Genomic DNA, 23,706 nt, shown 5'->3' on the forward strand with positions numbered 1-23,706 from the left:
GACGTGGGGCCCAGAACCCACTCCAGTGGGTGGACTTCTGTGGTATAAGTGTTCTCCAGTTTGTGTGTCACCCACCCAGCAGTTATGGGATTTGATTTTATTGTGATTGTGCCCCTCCTACCATCTCATTGCAGCTTCTCCTTTGTCTTTGCATGTGGGGTATCTTTTTTGGTGAGTTCCAGTGTCTTCCTGTCGATGATTGTTCAGCAGTTAGTTGTGGTTCTGGTGTTCTCTAAAGAGGGAGTGGGAGCATGTCCTTCTACTCTGCCATCTTGAACCAGTCCTGAAAGGTATTCTTTGATAAAGAAGTTTGATTTTCTAGGGAACAAAAGATGTGCTTTAAAATAGTGAATGATGTACGTTTTCATTTAAAAGAAGGTAGATAACCGGAAAACTGATTTTCTTAGGTAAATTACCTGCTCTTGTTCACAAATAAGACTTCTAAAATATGAACTTTTTTTTACCCTCCCCTCACTTTTGTGTGATTTTATAATTTTTAAAAAGTTTTTTTTTTTCTTTTTGTGTATTACTCATCACTTTGATGTGATTAGGTGGGGCTCTGCTAAGCAGAATGGAATTACTTTGCTGTTAATTAATACATTCTCTGTATGTGCTGGGCCAGATTGTCATTTTTCTTATCAGCCTACCTTTTTTTTTTTTTTTTTTTCTACACAGAGATAATGTTGAATCATAAACTTTGTAAGAGGAGAATATCCACAGGGACCATGAAAAATTACGTCATGACTGTTAATTAACACCAAGCTGCCTGCTACAGGTGATAAAGTTTGGTGGGAATGTACACCGAGATCATTATATTCCTTAAGAAATGGTGTAGGGTGATATTTGCTATGTTTTGGTTAATTCATAATCAAAATTATGATGCAAATACTGTTAGAATTTTGTAGAAAAAAGATTTTTTATGCCATCTTTGTCTTTCTAAAACAGTACTATGAAGTATTTATGAACTAATACAGAGACACCCAGAAAGTGAAAAAACTCATGATTTTAATGATAGAACAGTCAGTAATTCCTGTTTTTAGGAACAAATATAATGTAGGGGTGGGCACAGCTGTGGAGAGAATTGGAGAGTGTTGTTTTAGAATTAGTGTATGGTCTCTTTGTTTCTCATTGGCATAAAAATATCTGTCTTGCTTTCTCTTTTTTTTTAACCTATTTTATTCTGATTCTAGGGAGGGGTTGGAATTGGGTAGGTAAGTACTGTGGTGACTTGATAGACAAGGATAGGAAGAACAGAAGAACTGGCAAGAGTTTGAGGTTCATCGTGTTTATAAATATTTCTGAATCCCAAATCTAGTAATAGTGCCTGGATTCCTACTGCATTATGGACTCCTCAAAATTTGTCTCACATGTTGTGGTTAGTTATAGGTGCACCAATTCACAAAGGGTACCAACCAGGGCAGGTAGAAGGGTGACACTCTCTGAATTAAAATGCAAGGGTGGAGAGTGTGTGTGAGATCTATCTATGTTCAGATGCCTGGAGATATTTAAGCTTCTCAGGGAAGTGACCACCATGTTTATTTAACTTGATGTGGTAGCCTTTTTACCTAGCACTAAATGTAGCTTACAGTGGATGTTCTTTAAATGAATGTAATTGAAAAAGGAAACTTTTTTTTTTTTGGTCATGATTCAGGGCAACACTAAGAGAGTAAAAAGCTGCAGGAAAACACATAGAGGAAGAATTATCTCGTATTTAGGAATGGACTTCATCCTAATGAAGGAAGTGAGTTCCCTAACACTAAGTCTGACTGCCAATGCTGGTGTTCATCTTTCATGGATGATTTAGAAGATATCTCTCTGGGGCATAGAAGAAAGTACCTTTTAAAGAATGCCTGCATTTTAATTTTACATGATTCTAACTTTCATGTCCTTAGCTTACAAAACACTGCAGTCACCACGATCTAAATGAAATAGCAAAGTAGTCAGAGTTTATTTCTCTAATTCTCTCTCTGCACTTCAGAATCCCTCTCCTTTTAAAACTGTTCTCCCATCTTCAAAATCTCCAAAGCCCCATGTGTACCTGTCATGCACCAGCTCTCCTGTTCCCTCTAGTTCCACTGTTTATGCAAACAATTCAAAATTTGTTCTGTCCCTCAAATCCAAACAAAAACAGCCCTTATTACTCAGTGCTTTTGTGTTACAATCTGGTGAAAATAATTCAACAGAAGTTATGGATTTAAAATAAATGGAATGATCTCAGAGGGTGCTTAAGCATGAGTACACCCCATCAATATCTAAGTGTTCAGTCCTGGAAGAGGCAAGAACAGGGAACTTCTAAGCTCGACATGTCTCCTGGAGGCCCTGATGAGCCCATCCACTTTTTTCAGTGACTCCCGCCCCAAGGGGCAGTGCTGTAAAAACACACACCTTGAACTGAGAGAGCATGGTCTGGCACAACTTCTGCAAGTATCTGAACTCATGAATCATAAATATGTGAATGTGAACAGTTGCTTGTATGTAGGAAAAAAAATTTTCATTAGGAACATAGTTTTCCCATGTCACTTTTAAATGTCCCATGAGGTCAACTTGAATTTACTCTCAACAATCCCTCTTCTTCCTAGCATGTTTTCTGGTTTTGGTTTTGGTTGTTTTTCCTTTTACTGTCCCCAAGCCTCTGGTTCTGAGAACAGAAGCATCTACCTGAAGGAAACAGAGGTTCCGATGATAACTAAGGGGAAAGGGAATAGAAGTGAGAAGCAGAGCAGATCTGGTGTCTGCTGGCTGATTTATTTTAGAACCTGTACACATGATCTTGTGTTTGTTTTTAAGCCTGTGTACTTGGATAAAATATAAATGTGGTCTACATTCAAAATCCTAAATGAGGTCCTATATGTTAACATAAGTGATGACGTCGAAAGACTACAAGGCTGAAGTTATTTCCTTGATTTTGATAATCTTTTAGTATAATAGTATATCTAACAGAAATTATATGTAATATAAAAATCCACATTTTTCTGACAGAGTGATCACAAAATGTGTGATGTTTAAAATAACCAATCTTCATTTTGTGTTTTTTCTTACACATGGTACTGGAAGCAAAACACTTAAGAGGAATCTAGACAATCCAAATGTTTGATTTTCCAAATGATTTTGCCAGAATCTTTGAGTTAAAATTTTTTTTCTCTCACTCCTGCTGAGAAAGTACATACATTTTGAAATTTAGTCTATTTGAGCAATGCTTTTTTTCCCCTTTAAGATGATAATAAGCATATGGGAGTGGGATTGAATTTGAGACAAGCTGTTGATTTCTATTGAATACTCAAAAAATGTAAGGTATCAAAATTTTTTTTTTAACTATCCAGTGATAGGCTAAAATGTATTAAAAGTTCAGTAAAAAATCATCCTGATGTGGAGCTTATAGGAAGAAACGTATGGTTGGAGTATATTTCATAATTGGGGTTGTGATTATTTTGCTTAGTCCTTAGAGTTATAAAGTTATGGTTTTCAAGGAAGAGAATTAAGGAGCAGAGAGGGATACTGAAATTCACATAGTGGCAGCAAGAATATTATTATTATACCTATTATACCTATCCTATCACCTCTGTTATTTTCAGAGCCATGTATTTAGAAAGAACATATATATATATATAAAATATGTTCTATTATATAATTATAAAATAACATGTATGTTATATGATAGTATATATATGTCATAATATATATATATAACATATATATAACATATATTATATAACAGTATAATACATTATAATATATATATAGTCCTATACTCCTAAGAAAGATTTTGAACAGATAGAGAATATACACTAGAGGCATTAACTGATTTTAAAGGATATACTTATAAATACATTTTCTTCTGTATCTATTGAGAAAATAGACTTCTGAGAAATCAAGTGGTATATCTTAGAGGTATAGCTAAAAGGAAATGGAGACCTGGGTTTTGTTTACATCTTTATGAAACTAGATTAGCACAACCATTTAACTTTGTGGGTTCTCAGTCTCTTCATTTGTAAACCAGTGGGACTGAACCGGAAGACCACTTCTAGCTCTAGTTTGTTTGACTAAAGAAAGAAACAGGCTAGTCTTAGAACATCTGTGAGAACACGAGATCTGTCTTTGGGGCCTTGTCACCTACATTTCTTTGCCACTCTGCCCTCTTCTTTCTTGCTCATCTTCTTTCTGCTGAAAATATTCAGGTGTCAGGGCCCACGAGGTTTCCTACTGAACTTCTTCCTTCTTGCAAAGGTTTATGATGACTTTTATAACTTGCTGTTTAGCTTAACCTCTACCAAAATACCCAGGCCTTATCCAATTAAACTCTGCTTTCAGCTAGCAATAAAAAATAAATACTCGAATGAATCTAAGTAGCAGACTTCCATGTTCATGTTCTCAGTTTTTAGTACGCATCACTTGTTGAAAGCCCATATTTGGCGCCTGGTGCCCCAGCCCCTGAATGTCCATTTTGAACAAATTCCCTAACAGATTTGGAGGCTATTTGAGAAACATAGGTCTAGGATTTTTGTATATTGCCAGAGATTTAGAAGGATTTATTTCAAATTATAGACAGATTATTTGGGGTTTGCGACATGATGCTTCAAGTCACATAATAAAATTGTGTATAATTTTTATAGGTTTTACTCCTTAGACAGTTTTCACTCTCTGGCGCAGGGCCTATTTCCTGCAGAATAATTCTGTTTCTTTTCTCCAGTGAATTTTCCCACATAGTATTTCACCTAGAGTTCATGTGTAAAAAAATGGAGTCACAATTGAGAAAAATGGAAGAAAATGAACTTTCAAAATTACAAATTAGTCATCTATTCTATATATAGTAGTAACAAGCCACAAGCTTGCCTTCTACATCCATAACTCTATTTCTGTTTTGTACATAAGTTCGTTTGTCCCCTGTTTTAGATTCCACATATCAGCAATATCATATGATATTTGTCTTTGTGTCCGACGTCACTCAGCATGACAATCTGCAGGTCCATCCATGCTGCTGCAAATGGCATTATTTTGTTCTTTTTTATGGGTAATATTCCATTGTATACATGTACCACATCTTCTTTATCCATTCATCTGTTGATGGACATTTAGGTTGCTTCCATGACCTGGCTATTGTAAATAGTGCCGCAATGAACATGGGGTGCATGTATCCTTTAGAATTATGGTTTTCTCAGGGTATATGCCCAGTAGTGGGATTGCTGGATCATATGGTAGTTCTATTTCTAGTTTTTAAAGGAACCTCCATACTGTTCTCCATAGTGGCTGTACCAATTTACATTCCCACAAACAGTGCAAAAGGGTTCCCTTTTCTCCACACCCTCTCCAGCATTTATTGTTTGTAGATTTTTTGATGATGGCCATTCTGACCCGTGTGAGGTGGTACCTCACTGTGGTTTTGATTTGCATTTCATTAACAATTAGTGATGTTGAGCATTTTTTATGTCCTTTTTAGCCATCTGTATGTCTTCTTTGGAGAAATGTCTATTTAGATCTTCTGCCCATTTGATTGGGTAAAAGAATATTTTAAAAAACTATAAAAACAGATCTTCCTTAAGTGACTCACTGTAGAAGTTCAATGCCAAGAATAGGTTTTTAGTATTTTTATTTATTAGTTACTATTTTCTCTAATTCCCCTCATATACTCATTTTCATGGCTTATAAAAGTTCTGCTTATTTAATGAGCAACTCCATGAAATTCCTTAAAATCTGTTGCTCAGTGGATGTCCTTGGGCCTTTACTAGAAATGCTGAAAATTTGGACCCAGTCCAGACCTACTGAATTAGAACCTGCATTTTATGAGATTCCTAGTTGATTTGTATTTGTTTTAAAATTTGAGAAGTGCTACCTTAAAATACTTTTCCTTGGGCTCTACCAGACTGGAGTTTACTTTTAATATGTTACCTTATGAAATTACAAATTTTTAATAATAATGTTTTAAAAAATAGCTGTATTGTTTTTGTATAAATTGTACATGTTTATTTAAGATATAAAGATAATACAGAGAAATGGAAATAAGGAAACTCACTCAACCACTCAGAAGTAACATTATCATATGATAATTTTAGACATCTCTATATACAGATATAGATGTAGCTATAGGTAGAAAGATGGATGGATGGATGGATGGGGAAAGGATGAGAGAGAAAATTTTACTGAAGTGAAATCATGCTATGTATAAAACATTTTAAAATGAAAGATACTAAGTTAATTTTTTCTGAAACCAGAATTATTGAGAATTTATAAATACGAAGAAATTTAAGTGAAATTGAAGGTATTGCTGAACTTGAAGCAAATGTTTCTTTACAAGAAGAGGTATTAGATTTTAAATGTCTTCTAAAATGTAATAACATTGTGTTTCAAGTTTGGACATCTGTTGTCTGTCCGGTGAAGGATGAGGAAATAAATATCATTGCACTGCTTTGCACTTTCACCTCCCGATTTTGTTTCTTCAAAACAATTTTTTTTTGCAATGTCAAGGTTTCTAATATTCACGTTCCATTTTACCATCATAATTTTAATAATTGTTTAAGCTTAACTACTTTACTTAGGGGTATAATTATCAGTAGTACTTACAGCATCTCCCATCCTGAATTTTTATTTTGATTCATCTCTTAAATGCAAAGATTTCATTAAATATTATTATTCTCTTCCCAAGACAGTCCAACGAGTATTGTTTTCTTTAGCTTCTTGCATGCTTGAGAAGGCATGTTCTTTTCCTGGAAGGCCAAAGTGCATGGATATATACTTTGTTATTCTTTGTTGCTTAATACTGGTGATACTGCTGTGCTTTCAGAGATTATTTTCTTGAAGAAATCTCAGATCAGTTAAATACACCTATCTCCCCCTTCTTGTACTTAGGGAGTATATATACAACTCTTTTTCTATGAACTTTAGTAACTTTACCAGAATATCTTAGTTTTACTATCAATTTTTTTGTGGTGCACAGTGTGCCGTAAGTTGCTGTAGATTTGAGTTTCCTTTATTTCAGTACAGTTTTCTTTGATAAAGTTTTAAATTTTTTTCTCCATTTTACTTGTTCCCTTTCTTGGGAACTCTATCTGTGTGTTCAGATTTGTTTGTTTTTCTTCTATTTCAACATAGTGATAACAGGTTTTGTTATGAATGGGAGATTTCATCACTCACTTGACCCTGATATTTAGATTTTTCCTTCTGTACTATATCATTACCCTTAGGAATTATCACCAATGTTCTGTTTCAGAGACTGATGAGTGTTCTGAGCTGTGGCCACAGGGTACAAGCAGAGGTGACTTGGAAAACACTCAGAGTTATGGGAAGATGTCCATCTGTTGATAATATAAATGTCACATTGTTGGCTGCTATCACTAGAAGGCCCATATGGCCCAGAGATGGCAAGTAGCTCATTAGGCTCCCCTCTCAGAAGATATGTAGTTTCCTCTATAATAACGACACGCGGTATGATATCAGGAGTACAAGTGACAAAAGAAAAAAAAATAAATTTACCTTACCAAAATTAAAAAATTTTGTTTCAAAGGTCATCATCAATAAAGTGAAAAGATAATCCATAGAATAGAAGAAAATATTCGCAAAACATATATCAGATATTCTAGATATTTATAATCTACAATATATGCACAACTTTTACAACTCAATAATCAAAGGACAAATAACCCAGTTTTTAAAAATGGGCAAAGGATCTGAATAGGCATTTCTGCAAAGAATGTATACAAATGGCCAAGAAGCATAAGAAAAGATAGCATTATAGCCATCATGGGCATGGAAATCAAAACCACAGTGAGAACCTACTTTCCACCTACTAAGATGGTTATGATGTAAAAAGACATAATAACAAATGTTGATGAGGATGGGGAGAAGTCAGTGCCCTCATATATTGCTGGTGGGCGTGTAAAATGGTGCAGCTGCGTTGGAAAGCAGTCTGGCAATTTCTGAAAAGGTGAAACACAGATTTACCATATGACCCAGGAATTCCACTCCTAGGTGTACACTCAAGAGAAATGGGAACATGCGTTCGTGCAAAAACTTGTACATGGGTGTTTATAGTAGCTTTATTCATAATAGCCCCCAAATAGAAACAAGCTATGTGCCCATTAATAGATGAATGGGTAAGTGCAATGTGATATATCCATCCAAAGAATACAATTCAGCAATATGAAGGTATTAAGTACTGGTACAAGGTACAACATGGATGAACCTTGAAAATATTATGCTAAATGAAAGGAGCCAGTCACAAAAGATTGCATATTGTATGGCCCATTCATATGAAATATTCAGAATAGGTAAATCTATAAAAACACAAAGTATTGATAGATTAGTCTTTGCCAGGGTCTGGGGTGGGTCGGGAGTGGGATGTAGAGACATTGCTCATGGTGGATGGGTATAGGGTTTCTTTGGGGGGCTGAAAATATTCTAAAATTAGGTTTGGTGATGGTTGCACAACTCTGCTAATATACTAGAAACCACTGAATTGGATACTTTAAATAGGTAAATTTTATGCTATGTGAATTATATCACAATAAAATCACTAAAAGAAGAAACCCAAGTGGAGTGCAGTCTTGCTCCCAGGTTTCTCTTCGGTCCCTCGTGATATTAGCAGTCTTCCCAGTCAGACTGTTTCCCCAAGGTCATGGCTCTGCTCATACTCTGGTACCATTTTTCTGTCCCTCTTCCCCTCAATCCAGGTGGTTCCTTTCATGGTCCTGGTGAAGATCAGAGCTAACACATGGAGGTGTCTTTATTCTTCCCTTGCTTTCTTTTTAATATCACAGTCACTGCATAATTATACCCTGCTTGTCTCCCAAAGCCTTCTTTTTTGATTTCCAAAAACCTCTGGTGAAAGCAAAAATCCAAACCTAGACAATTTTTTTAATGGTTGTTTTTGGGATTAGGGTTGTGGGAAATATCTCATAATTCACAGGAATTGTAATTCCTGCTAGTAACTTTTGGCATGTATGGAGAAAACAGAAATATATTTGAGCCAAATCATGTTTTCCAAGCCTGCTAGGCTTTTGAGAAGGCCACTGGGCTTTTTTTTTTTTTTTTTTAATCTTCTGCTAAGAATGAAATGAGGATTGATTTTTTTCTCTTCCTCTTGTCCAGGAAAACATTTCATAAACTTCAGAGTTAAACCCACTCTTCTTATTTTTGTGGTCAGTTTTTATTCCAAAGTTTTTTCCTCAACTGCTCACATCCTGAGAAAAATTTCACTGCTTAATCTCGCAGGAGACATTATTTGTATTACAAAACAAATTTGATCATGTATAATGAGACATCAAAGTGCCAGGCCTGCTGATGTACTTTAACACTGCTCAGGGCATTCTTTTTCCAGTGAATTTTATGTTTGAAAACAAATTAGGAAGAAAAGACTACTCATTGAGAATATGGAATCATATCAAAGAAAGTGTTCAAACCATCAGAGAGTTTCTGACATCCAGCAATTCACTTCCAGACTAGAGATGTATTAGGCAAATTTATCTCCAACTTCTAAATCTAAAATTCCCCAAGATGCCCTTTTAGGTTTATAATTGTAACCTCATTTATAATTAAAACACTTCTGTTAGTTTGGGAAAAGGGTTATTAGAACTTGAAATATATATGTATAAATATTTTTTACATAATTAAAATTACATAATATATATTATATATTATAATTAAAATTATAAATACATATTATATATAATTATAAAAATTTATATATAATTTTTCAAAAATAATTTTTAATATGTAATACATTCACATGGTTTAACATTTTAAAACTGTGCAAACAGGAATAGAAGAAATAGAATGAAAATTCTCCCTCCTCCCCCCAACCCCCTCCCAGTTTGCATTTCCAAAGACAAGCAGTTTAGCTGATCCTTTGTTTCTGGTATATGGTTCAAGAAACATTCTACAAATTTGGAAGGAAATATATATATATATATATATGCATATTTCTTTTATTCATCTTTATACAAATGCTAGTGATTATATAGTCTATTTTGTACATTTCTTTTTTTCACTTTATACAAAGTCTTGGAGATGTCCATTTTTCCAACATGGAATGGTTCCTTAAAGATTAAAAAAACATAAGTTAAATGTACTTTACAATTTTTAAAAATTAAGTTTGGTTTTTGTCTGGACTCCTTTTGTCTCTCAATATTTTCTTTTTCATTATATTCTTACTTTCACAGATTTACCTTTGAGAGTATTAAGATGGTAGTGTGATGTTTTAATTGCTATTCAATCTGACAAAATTTATCTTTCTGTGGTTATACCAGAAGAGAATTCTGATTGATAATCCCTCGTGAGATGTACACAAGACATTTTGCTGAGATTAAACTTTAGTCTTCTGATTTTAGAATCCTCACAATTGCAGTATGTTAAAATGTTAATTCTCTAAGATATTGCCGAGAGACAGATGGGATAATTATCTACATATCGAATATAATTGTTTGGAAGTTACAAATTAAATCATGAACCAAATTTCTTATGCATGAAGCTTAACTCTAGTGAATTCCCTTGAAGAATTGTAAGTCAATAGCTTTCAAGACCACTACCACTATATTTTAAATGAATGGTTTGCTTACATATTAGCTAAATAGTTATATTATCAATTTATAACAATATAAAATATCTCACAGTATTTATTTCTGTTGTTCACTTTGTTCCTTGGTGTTCTACCAGCTTTTTTCTTTAGGTGACTCTGACCCTTCGGATCTCTATTCCTTGGTTATTTTCTCGGCTTTGTGGAACTCTGTCATCTTTGCACAGGGACCATGCTTATCTTCTCTGCATGGTTCCAGTCTTGGTATATCTGACGCCTAAGTGAGCAGTCTGAACTCTGGACCAGGTTAAATCCTCCTTCTATATGTTTCCTTAACTCTCCTCTTATAACACATATGCCGGCATCTTCAGTATCCATCATCCTTTAACAGAACCTCTTGTTCATTGTCTTCAAGAGGAGGACCATGTCTCTCTTGTTCATTGTTTTCTCTCCACTCTCAAGCTGGGTGCCTTACTCATCGTAGGCACTCAGTAAGTCTATGTATTTTTGTTGAATGGTTGAGGGAATGAAATAATGGACTTAAAAATACCTCCCAACTTCTAAGTTCCATGGACATGTTCATGATTTTTTCTCAACTAAGTTATTTGTTTCTAATTCCCATTTCTTTGAGGCTGAGCAAGTTGCTAACTCAGAAGGAAGATTATGTAAGAAGAAGGGAGAACCCTAGAAAGTTGTCCTGGAATTTAGTCTCCTCCAACCACTTCCAGATATTCCAGACTTATGTTAGACCTCTGGCTCCTGTATCCAGTATTCTATATGTTGGGCAGAGTTCTATGAAAATGCCTAAATGTTTACTCCAAATCAATGATCTCTGAAGTTTTACATACATAAATCAAATGTTATGAAGTTTTATATACAAAATCAAATGGAAGTTGTTCCTTTTCCTTGTCTTGAAAAGACGATATCACTTTGTGGCTATGTCTTTGGAAGGGTAATGCATATTTAGTTCAATTCATAGAAGGTAATTAAGAAATTCTAATTAGATTAAAAAGTGCACCTTAGAAGCTATATTTTTTTAATAGAATACGTTAGGTAGATTTTAACTCAGTGTAAGTGAGTTAGTTATTTAAGCCTTTTAAATCTTGATTTTTAAAATTATAAATGTTATATTTCTTCCTTTTATAAAAACTATACACAATTTTTTCTTAATTTGACAGAGGAAAAGATTGTGCTTATAGGGTTTGATCATCTCCTCTCTTAAAAAATAAGCATATACTTTGAATAGGTAACATATTTACATATATTAATAATCAATGACTGTACAAGAATGTTGTGAAAAGTCTTTCTCCCGGCTTTGTCCTCTACCCAATTTTCATCCATACCTCCATTCAATAAGCACTTTTTTTAGTGTCCTGACATCATCTCATCTCATAGGATATGGATTGGTTAAAAGTCCAGAGTGTATTATCAGATAATTAAAACAAATCCTCTATAATCAAAAAGTGAGTCTCTTAAAGGTCTTGCTAAAATGTAACAAAATAGGTTATGGCAGAAGATAGGATATTCTGCTTGCTAGAACAGGAATCAGCAAATTTTTCCTATGGAAAGGACCAGATATTACTGTAATTATTCTAGGCCCTGTAGGCCATAAGGACCCTTTTACAGCTAGTCAACTCTGCTGTTGTAACTTAAAGAGCATCTGTACACAGTATGTAGATGAATGAACATGTTTGAGCTGAAATAAAACTTTATTTATGGACACTGAAATTTGAGTTTCATATGCCATGAAATATTCTTCTTCTTTGAGTTTATTCCAGACATTTTAAAATATAAAAACCAAGCTTCATTCACAGGTTATAAAAAAAACAAGCAGTGGGTGAGAGATTTGGCTTCTGAGCTATTGTTTGCTGACCCCTGAAGTACAGCAAAATATGTTGTTGGGTTCTGAACACAATTCATTTCATTTTTAACTGATGATTTTTGCTTTAGTGTATTCAAAATACTGATTATTAAATATCTTAATTGTTTTTTTTGTCTCATATGTTCAATTCAATATATTACTTAGGGAAGAAGACATAACACTTTTGAGTGATGATTAGATGCTAGACACTTGGTACTTTACCTCGCTTAATCCAGTTACCAACACTATGAAGTAGATATTATTATTTCTATTTTATAGATGAAGTAATGAGGAAGAAGAGGATTAGCAACATTTCCCCTGTGTACTAGCTAGGGGATGGACTGTAGTTTTTAACAGAGGTTGATTGTACTCCATGGTTATAGAACTGAACAACAACAGCTACTCTTCAGTCACATAAATATGCTGCTTCCACTTGGCACCATTCTATGCTCATGGAACTTAGGTGTTCAAAGTTTTGTTGCTGTCTGTTGGTAGGTTGATGTTCAATGCTGCTATTTTCACAAAGATATAAACAGGAAAATTGAATTCATAGTGACTTTCATTACATAATTTTCACCTGAGTGATTTTACTTTATCTAGCTTCCTTTTAAGGGGAATTGGATTGGAAAATTGGCAAATGGAGTTTAAAATAGAGTATTTTTTTTTCCAAATATGGTCCCTGACTTGCAGTTATATGTATAATTTAATTTTTCTTTCTGCAATTTCAGTCTGTTTCCTCTTGCATCCTCAGATGTTCAGAACATTGGATGACACCCGATATCAGGGGATTGTTTTTCGCAGTGGTTAGAGGGAGAATGAAGTGTTTTTCTGGAGGGATTATAACATTTATTAAAGCATGCACTCTTTCTTCGGGACTTAAAACAATTAAGAGTGTGATTCTTTCATCCCAACAACAGCAATGAATTATAGCCATAATGTTGAGAGTAAAATTCAGCTACCCTTAAAAAGAGACTTCAACATAGGAAATGCATTTTACTTTATTACTATTTAAATTTAAACAAACCTTTGTTGAATAGATACTGAGTTATTGCATAGAGATTATTTCAGAGTGTTTTAGGAGTTTATTAAATTATTTGAACAGGATTGTTTCAGTAAAAGCAAAAACTAGTAGCACGCCATTATAATTAATATTATCACTTGTTTGGAAAAGGTTAAATTTTCATTTTGCATTAGAATCTTGCGCTAATAGCTTGAAATATGCTAACCAATTGGATGATTATGACCTTCAACAGTCATCTGCCATGCTGTTAAGACATTCTCTCTTTAGCCCTGGCAAATATACATTTTAAAATCCTTTTAGAGATTTGTGGGTTTATCTCCGGTGTACAAGAGCATTCTGTAATTAAATAATTAAATTATTGATTCCAAATCATAGGGCTTTAGAGATCAGACAATTTCTTTAATTTTAATGATCGTTTAAAGGCTAATAATTAGAAGGTTCACTTACTGACCTGTAGATGTCAGAGAAAAAATTTATTTCATATCTGCTTCCACAATTTAAAGCAGAAGCTAATACTAAGATCATGCCATTGCATTTTATTCTATTGATAAGAGTTGCAGTCATTACTTAATGACTATAAAGGAGGAGGAAAAGCCCCTTTTTGTAAGAAGAGTAGTTTATTTAAAATAAAAACTAAATATTGTGTGTGATGAAATCGAAAATATTTGTCAAGAATGTGGAATAATGCCGTTCTACGTAAGAGACACTAATACCCTTAAAAACATTAGCTGTTCTTATTTTTACACTTGTTTACAGAGTGTAAGATATTAATATTTTGATATTTATTCACAGAAGTCAGAAATTTATAGTTAAAACATGATAAGCATGTTGAAAATTATTAAATATACCAATGATTATACTTTATGTATGCATAATAATGATTTCAGAAAGCCCTGTGAGGGAGGGCATAGTATTCTCAGCAGGCCATGCAGTGCCCTGTACATATGGAATACTCAAATGTTTATTGAATGAATGAATTAATGGCACTGATCTTCTGTCTACTTTGTTTTATCCCCCCCAAATCTTATTTTCTCATATCCTTTTGTCAATCCTCAGTAAATAGTCCTATTATTTTTTTAATAACTGAAGAAGCTCAGTTAGTTTATAATGGATAATTTCTTGAAATATATTAGTTATTTAAAATTATTCTTTGTATTCATTTCTGATTTCTGTCTTCAGGAAGCTATTTAACAACACTTTGCATGAAATACATGAAATGCCCTCGCTTCAACAAAATATAAAACTGTAACATAATAAAACATGAAGAGGGAGTTAAAGCCATTTATTTATTTTTCATTCAAATAGAGATACATTTCATGGAAGTGCATATTTCATTTCTCAAGCTCTAATCCTCTGAATACATTTTTAAGTTAATTTTTCAGCTGGGTGGTGCTAGGATAGTAAGCAGAAGTTAGAAAATTTTGAGACTAATGAATCAAGACAGTCAAATGGTATATTGAAAATGGAGTCTTACAATTTAGTAAAATCTCATTTTAATATGGCTTGACATTATATACAGTTGTAGATACTTCAGATTAGAGTTCCCTATGAACATAATTACCTATAACTTGTGTTACATATAATATCCTTCTCCTATCAGGTCATGATGCTACAAAACCAAGGTTATAAAAATGTACAAAGAAAATGAGCATGACTCAAAAACATTTTTTGGACTGTTTTTAAAGAGTCCAATTTTACTACATTTTCTCAAATACTTATTAGAGTTGTTTTCAGTTGTCTTTTTTCATTGGAATTGTCATTAACTGATTCAGGCGGTTTGGATTTCCCACTTCCTATATGCTACTGATACTGCCTTTATTATTTTTTAATTGAAGTATAGTTGATTTACAATGTTGTGTTAGTTTCAGGTATACGGCAAAGTGATATATATATATATATGTACATGTATATATATTTATATATATATATATATACACACACACACACACACGTTCTTTTTCAGATTCTTTTCCATTATAGATTATTACAAGATATTGAATATTGTTCCCTGTGCTATACAGTTGGTCCTTGTTGCTTATCTATTTTATATATAGTAGTGTGCATCTGTTAATCCCAAACTCCTAATTTATCCCTCCCCCCACCTTTTCCCTTTGGTAACCATAAGTTTGTTCTCTAAGTCTGTGAGTCTGTTTCTGTTTTGTAAATAAGTTCATTTGTATCATTTTTTTTTTTTTTAGATTCCACATATTAGTATGATAATCTCTAGGTCCATTTATGTTGCTGCAAATGGCATTATTTCATTCTTTTCTATGGCTAAGATTTCTTTGTGTATATATACCACATCTTCTTTATCCATTCATCTGTCGATGGATACTTCGGTTGCTTCCATGCCTTGGCTATTGTGAATAGTGCTGCTATGAACATTGAGGTGCATGTATCTTTTCAAATTATAGTGTCCTCCAGATATATGCATAGAAGTGGGATTGCTAGACCATATGGCAACTCATTTTTAATGAACCTCCATACTGTTCTCCGTAGTGGCTGTATCAATTTACATTCTCACCAACAGTGTAGGAGGGTTGCCTTTTCTCCACACCCTCTCCAGCGTTTATTGTTTGTAGACTTTTTGATGATGGCCATTCTAACTGGTGTGAGGTGATACCTCATTGTAGTTTTGATTTGCATTTCTCTAATAATTAGTGATGTTGAGCATCTTTTGATACTGCCTTTAAATGAGTATTTCTGGGACAAACATTTTTACAGATAGGTAATGACTAAAAAATTGGAATCTTGTCCTTTGAGATTTTGAAGATAAAGCCAAATCACAGAAAAAATGGGATGGTAGTTGGCCATTTGAATACGTCATAGTGGCCTTTCCTTGGTGAGGCCCGTGATGCAGTGTCTTGGGCTCCTCTTGTGATGCTGGGCATCTGATTTTGTGAGCACATCCAGAGTTGTGCAGTTTCAAACCAAGTGATATGTGCTCAGCAAACTATAGTATGTCAGAGATACAGTCCATAATGTTAGGGTAGTGACTTTGTTCTCATTAAATTGTATGCGCAGAAAGGGAAGTCAAACTTATACTTTGATAACAAAATCAGAGAAATAAAGAAAAGGGAGGTGGGTGATTTTGAAGGGTCTTTAGTATGTAATCCATGTAGCTAGTCTTCACTAGGAGAATTGTAAGAATTTTTCTCCATTATTGGGAAGGTTGACAATTCATCTGTTTTCATATTCCCCTCGTTGAGATGATTTAGCAGAGAGAAATCAGTGAAAGTGTGTCAGTTCTATAAAACAGTCTGCTTTTTCTTGCAGTAGACTTTAAGATCTCTCTATTTATTATACAGTGGTAAAATGAATAAACCTTACTTTTGTGGATTTTGAATTTGCTTTCTTTTATCTCAGGGCTTTACCTTTTAATCAAATGTCTAAGAAGTAGGCTCCCATTCTTATTTTTTTTCCTTTAAAAATTTTAAAGGCTACAATGCACGCTTTCTTTTAATATGCTTTTTCTACTTTAATTTAGTTTGCAGCAGCTTTCCTAGTATCCCCATTTCCTTCTTATTTTTTATTTGAGAATAATCTTAGGACATAGGCATTTTGGTATCAGCTCAAATCATTAGTCTCTCAAGTCTAGCAAATACTATCTTAATAATTATTCTGTGGCTTGTGCCTATTTGTTGCCTGGAGAAGGATTTCAGAATGAGAAACTTTAAGGTAATATACCTAGCCAGTCGTGAACTTTGAATGCAGAAACAATTTTCCTCATGGTCCTAGGTAATCAGTTTACTCCATGGAACAATACCTCTGTTTATGATTTTCTCTCAAAGTACAAATGTACTGAAAATGGTTATCTATGAAAGGCATTGAAATAGGGACAGTTATCAACTGTGGGAAGTGGTCTTCGCAAATTGTGGTTTTCTGACATAGTGCGTTTATGTCTCAAGTAAAAAGAAAAAAAAAAATTCCTTCTTTTTTTCCCCCATCCATCACCCTCCAAACTTTTGTCCATTGAGTGCAAGAATACTGGGGCTTAAAGACAGGTATCACGTGTTATCCCCAAATTGTGAATGAAAATCAACTTTCAGTGAACAAAATTACTTTTGGGGCTGTCTATGCGAAAAGAAGTGCATTGGCCCAGGTAACATGGTACACATGGAGAGGCCTTTGCTACCTCCCAGCTCCTCAATCTAACCACTTGTTACCATCTAGAACTTTTCATTCACAGCACTTATTTCAGTTTGTAATTGAACATTTATTGCTTTGTTTATTTTCTGATTGTTTTGATTCTAATATAAGCTCTGTGAGAACAAAGACAATTTTTCTTTTATTCACTGCTATATATATAATATCAAGCACAATAGAAGACACAAAAGTTATTGAATGAGTAAATAAACGTGTCTGTAACCACGCTGAGACTTTTCTTTCCACATGGATTGATTTAAAGAATTGCTAGATTTCTGACCTGGGAGGAAGCTGTCAATCTCATTTTACAGGTTGCGAAACTAAGCATCCCAGAAGATGGAAGAACTTGAACAGTTCCCAGATGCATTGGTCCATAATAGTGATCAATTATATATAGTTAGTTCCTTTTTAAACTTGCTCCTTTCTGGATGATCATATTTCCCTTTCAAAGTAATTCTTGTAGTTCTGAGACGTAAGGACATCTCCACAGAGAAATAAGGACCATGATCTCGTTTTGTAATTGAGGGGTAATTTTCGTGTTATCCATAGAGTCTTGAGAAGACCAATAATTGTTGAACATTGAAAGAGAGCTTCAGTAGCTCTCTACATCAGTACTATGATGTATGTAACTACATCAGTAGCTATTCTCATAATCATTCTGCCAGCATCAGAGGAAAACCTTGTGTTTTAAAAGACATTAGTGAGTGTAAGCAATACCTAGGTTGGACTGTAATATCCTTGATAATCACCTTAGTCACTAACTTGGCAATGCAAATTATATCCACCCCATCATGTATATAATCCTTAGTTTGCTCAGCAAAAGAATGAAATTTTAGTGTGACTGGATAGAGGTTTTTGTGTATGTCGATTATTTGAGAATTTCCTTTGCTTTTGAATTGCTACTGCTCTCCTCAAGAAGGGGTAGATTTTACCATACGACCCAGCAATCCCACTACTGGGCATATACCCTGAGAAAACCATAATTCAGAAAGAGTCATGTACCAAAATATTCATTGCAGCTCTGTTTACAATAGCCAGGACATGGAAGCAACCTAGGTGTCCATCATCGGATGAATGGATAAAGAAGATGTGGCACATATATACAATGGAATATTACTCAGCCATAAAAAGAAATGAAATGGAGGTATTTGTAATGAGGTGGATGGAGTTAGAGTCTGTCATACAGAGTGAAGTAAGTCAGAAAGAGAAAAAGAAATACAGTATGCTAACACATATATATGGAATCTAAGGAAAAAAAAAAAAAAAGGTCATGAAGAACCTAGTGGCAAGATGGGAATAAAGACACAGACCTACTAGAGAATGGACTTGAGAATATGGGGAGGGGGAGGGGTGAGATGTGACAGGGTGAGAGAGTGTCATGGACATATATACACTACCAAATGTAAAATAGATAGCTAGTGGGAAGCAGCCGCATAGCACAGGGAGATCAGCTCGGTGCTTTGTGACCACCTAGAGGGGTGGGATAGGGAGGGTGGGAGGGAGGGAGATGCAAGAGGGAAGAGATATGGGAACATATGTATATGTATAACTGATTCACTTTGTTATAAAGCAGAAGCTAACACACCATTGTAAAGCAATTATACTTCAATAAAGATGTTTAAAAAAAAAAAAAAAAAGGGGGTAGATTTTGAGTGACCAAAGTGTATGTGGGGGGGAAACAATATTACCAGGATTATATGGGGAGGTAAGCAGTCTCGGACCCTTTATTTCATTGTACTGCTTTATGTTATAAGTCATATGGTGTTAAGCCTTGGTTTATAAGAAGAGCTCAACAACTTGATTATTCATCAAAGCATATTAATAGAGTGGGATATTATCCTATAAACATCCCTTTTCACATGCAAAAGTTCAAATAGAAAGCAGAGGTAATTGATTTTGGCTCAGCCGCAGGGAATCGTCAAATATATTAAAAAGTGCGTTCTGCTGATAAATTATTGGAGGTTGCAATATAGTTACAATTTTTTGACTTTTTCTTTTTATTTCATTTAATAAATATTATGCACATAGAATCCTGCTAGGTATAATGAACATTCTAGTATGAAATAAACATACGGTGGTCTCAAGGATTCTATCTATCTTCTCATTTGTTTATCTCTACATTTTCCTTCCTTTCTGGTTAGTAAGACTCATGTTCCAAGTTTGAGCTCAGAAATGTTAAAGGGCTCCAGCATATTAGGTTTAAAAATGAACTTAGCTGTTGAATGGTTCTGTTGATTTAGTTCTGGAAACTCAAATGATGTCCAAATACATGACATGGAAATGGTACAAATCACCTACTTTTCCCTGCTTCTTGCTTGGCTACTGCTGGTGTTGATGATACTATTCAGAGTCAGAATGAATTGTTCCTGGCAGCGTACACTGTTAGCCCAAACTCTGACATTTTGAAAAGATATTTCGTGGACTAAAGTTTTAAGTCAGAATATTATTTCTGTTGATCCTCATTTGCAGTCACTGTGAAATAAATGAATGTGAGCATGTGATAAGGCATTTCTTTCCTAAGAGGGAGAAAAGACTAATGAAGGCTTTGTTTACTAAGAAAACCCACTTTACTGTAGTATTGAGCAAATGAAGCTAAATCACAAATTTAAGGATTTTGATGGCTTATGCATGGGTAGAGCAAAAAAGTTAGTTCACAGATAAGCCTACCTAGGTACTCTCTGCCATCACTTTATAAAACTTCTAAATGCTAGGAAATACTGCTTCAGCTGTGCTTCTGCACTTCCACCAGCAGCCATTTGGTCTGATTACATTAAATTGCTGGAATAAAGGCATCTCTGATTACTTCATGGAGAGAGACTGTAGTACAGCCTGACTAGAGATCCTGCTGTAATCATCTCGGAACCCTTGAGTTATTTTTGTTGTTTCAATAAACTTACCACAAATCTACATTTCTTAGTGATAATACTGGGACGCCTTACTAAAATGTCTATTTGCTGTGGGGTAAAATTTTATCAGCCTTGTGTGATAATGATGGTTATCTTAAGAATACCAGGCTAATAAACATATGACAAAGAAAATCGAGAGGCTACTATGTCAGTTTCTATATTAGGTATTTCACACGCATTCTCATTTCGTTCTCGTTAACATTAGGAAGTAAGAATTACTACCCCCATTTCACCACTTCGAGGAAACTGTGAGTCTCAGAACAGTTAAGTAACCTTGGTTTGTTCAAAGTCCTATGGGACTAACCAGTCTATGCAAGTCCTGTGGCTCTGAATTTTATCCATTTCCCTCAACATTATAATCCTCAGATGGTAACCTGTTCTCTAGGAAGTCTGCTTAGGGATTCTGCTCTGAGAACTGTGGGACTCCCTGATGGGACTGGTGGAAAAGTATGGGTCCAGCTCCGTTCAGTTGAAGAAAATGCCTCCTAAGCTCTGAACAGCAAAGCCCATACATTGTACTAGAAGGAATAACAGAAGCAACCTCCAGAGACTCTGCGGAAGAATATAAGTTATAGGATAACTTAATAAGGATATTAGGTAATGATATTAATAAGGTAGATAAGGATATTAGGTAATAAGGTGCTTGATCTGTAGTGATAAGGTCAAGAACTTATGTTTTGTAAAATTGCTATTTACAGTAAATATTTGGCCTTTGATTTGTTCTTCTAAACTTCTTTTCTGAGCTTAGCAAATAACCCTGGGAAGCTGGTAGGGGCTGAAGTCTAATTGGCTGAACTAACTAGTAAGTAGCAGTTAGGATGAGGAGCTCTCGATTCTGACTCTGGAAGTCATGTGATTTCCAGCATGATGTACTTTAAAATGACCTAATGTCACCAGAGAGCAATTATTTGGATCTTTGTAAATGACATCCAGAAAGCGATTTTGAAGGGATACACATTTTAGGAAGTAAAATCGTGGTCAAACTTTGTGATAGTGATGTCACTTGGTACAACTGGTTCATTTTCTTTAGTTAGTGCTTTATTTTTATTACATAAGTAGTACGTGGTCACTATGGGAAAGGTGGAAAATAATTGATTAACAACAACCACCAGAAACTTCAAAAAAACCACAAAAACATAATTTCATCAATGCTAATAACTTGGTGTATAATAATCCAGATTTTTTTTTTTTCTATTTTGAAATGTATGGGCTTTATCTAAACAGAATCAAACGACAATGGTATTTGGTAACCTATTTTTGTTTGTTTATTTATTTATTGGTTTTCCACTTAATAATATATTATGATTAGCTTTCCATCATTATTTGTGATGGCTTACTATTCCATATTATTGATGTGCCAAAAATATTTATCTGATTTTCTATTATTGGGCAGTTACATTGCTTTGATTTTTCACAATCCAAACAAGATTATAATGAGTGAGGCTACAAAAAAAAAAATTTATATACTTCTGTGCACCATTGTTATCATATAAATTGCTAATATCTTCCTAACATTATCACTGCCTTTTATTTATTTTTATTTATTTATTTTTTAAATTATTATTATTTATTTATTTATGGCTGTGTTGGGTCTTCGTTTCTGTGCGAGGGCTTTCTCTAGTTGTGGCAAGTGGGGGCCACTCTTCATCACGGTGCGCGGGCCTCTCACTATCGCGGCCTCTCTTGTTGCGGGCGGAGCACAGGCTCCAGACGTGCAGGCTCAGCAATTGTGGCTCACGGGCCTAGTCGCTCCGCGGCATGTGGGATCTTCCCAGACCAGGGCTCGAACCCGTGTCCCCTGCGTTGGCAGGCAGATTCTCAACCACTGCGCCACCAGGGAAGCCCTATCACTGCCTTTTAATGAGACTTGTACATTTTATGTATGTCTGTATTTTTATTAATTCATACATATATATATATTTTTTCTTTCGTATACTCTGCCATTCCAGTTATGCCTAGAAGAAACTTCTCCACATTTACTGTGTCCCTCAATATGTCAGCCACTTTAAAGGGCCATGCTAAACAATAATGTCCTCTTGGAATTTAACATTTAGTGTGTATATATTTTTTAGTTTCAGAAAGCCCTTGATGTTTGAAATATGATCACTCATATTGTTCTGAGTTGTAAGGCTTGTTTGGTAGATATGGTCTCAGTACCATGGACTTTTCTGAAAATTCGCATCTGAATTTGTTTCGTTTTCAGCATGAAAAGTCTGAATTTATAACAAAGACCTTTTTCTTGAGGATAGTATGATACTTTATTTTTTTCTTATTATTGAAGTATAGTTGATTTACAATGTTGTGTTCATTTCAGTTGTACAGCAAAGTGATTCAGTTATACATATACGTATCTATTCTTTTTCAGATTCTTTTCTTTTACAAATCTATTCTTTTTCAAATTCTTCGTAATTTACCAGAGAAAAGTTTATGTATTTTCTGAAACAAGTGATATGTTCTGTATTTTGAACATCAAACATCCCAAGACTAAATACAGATAAATAAAAGATTCTTAGAAAGAAATAGAGAGGAATGTTGTGACAATTTATTCACTATGCACAGTGTTCTGTGGAATAATTATGTTAGCATGCGCTGGTCTTCCTGCATCATGGACATTTCCTTAATAGTCTGTCAAGCAACGCCGAATTACAGATAGCATTAAAGAAATTAGAATCAGCTGCTGGAGCCGAAATGTTGATATCCTATCAAATCTTTCTAAAGTCATGGTAAAAACAGAAGTCTTCATTCCTTTGATCTTGCAACTGGATGAAAGGAGTTTGTGGCTGTAAACACATTTCTTTCTCTTGAACAAATACCTGAGCAGAAGATCATAATGTCTCCACAGCTAGTTCCTTGTGGTTCCACTTTTGTGCCTTTTCCATGACTTCAGCCATCAATATCTGACTCACGAGAAAGGTACTGTAGGGTAAGCTACAACATCAAGGGGCTGAAAAAATGAAAACAATGTTCAAGTGCTTATGTTGACATGGATAGAGCTATCAGTATTTGTTCTTTACTAATTTACTAATATCCCAGAGTACTTTTAATAATTCGTGATTTCAGTGAACTTATATTGCATGTTTTAATATATTTATTTTAATGATCACAAAGAGAGATACATTTAAGAAAATTCTTTTAGCATTTAGTAATATTTAATTTAGCAATTTATTTTTGAGATACCATAGCATAATTGAGTATATAACATATGATCCCACTTTAAATCATTATTAAATTGCTCTGATTCAACATAATATTCTGTTTCTAACATTTTTAT

General features: G+C 34.3%; 1 protein-coding gene and 1 non-coding gene across 2 annotated transcripts in view; one reads left to right on the forward strand and one right to left on the reverse strand.

Moving 5' to 3' along the window:
• Window positions 1-23,706, forward strand: part of KCNT2 (potassium sodium-activated channel subfamily T member 2) — a 379,130-nt gene that overhangs the window by 59,700 nt on the left and 295,724 nt on the right. The gene's annotated exons all lie outside the window — the stretch shown is intronic.
• LOC133089245 (U6 spliceosomal RNA) lies at window positions 10,683-10,787 on the reverse strand. Its single transcript, XR_009700624.1, has one exon. It is a non-coding gene; the product is annotated as a U6 spliceosomal RNA (small nuclear RNA).

Source organism: Eubalaena glacialis, chromosome 3 (assembly GCF_028564815.1).
Source record: "Eubalaena glacialis isolate mEubGla1 chromosome 3, mEubGla1.1.hap2.+ XY, whole genome shotgun sequence".
Classification (NCBI taxonomy): Eukaryota; Metazoa; Chordata; class Mammalia; order Artiodactyla; family Balaenidae; genus Eubalaena; species Eubalaena glacialis.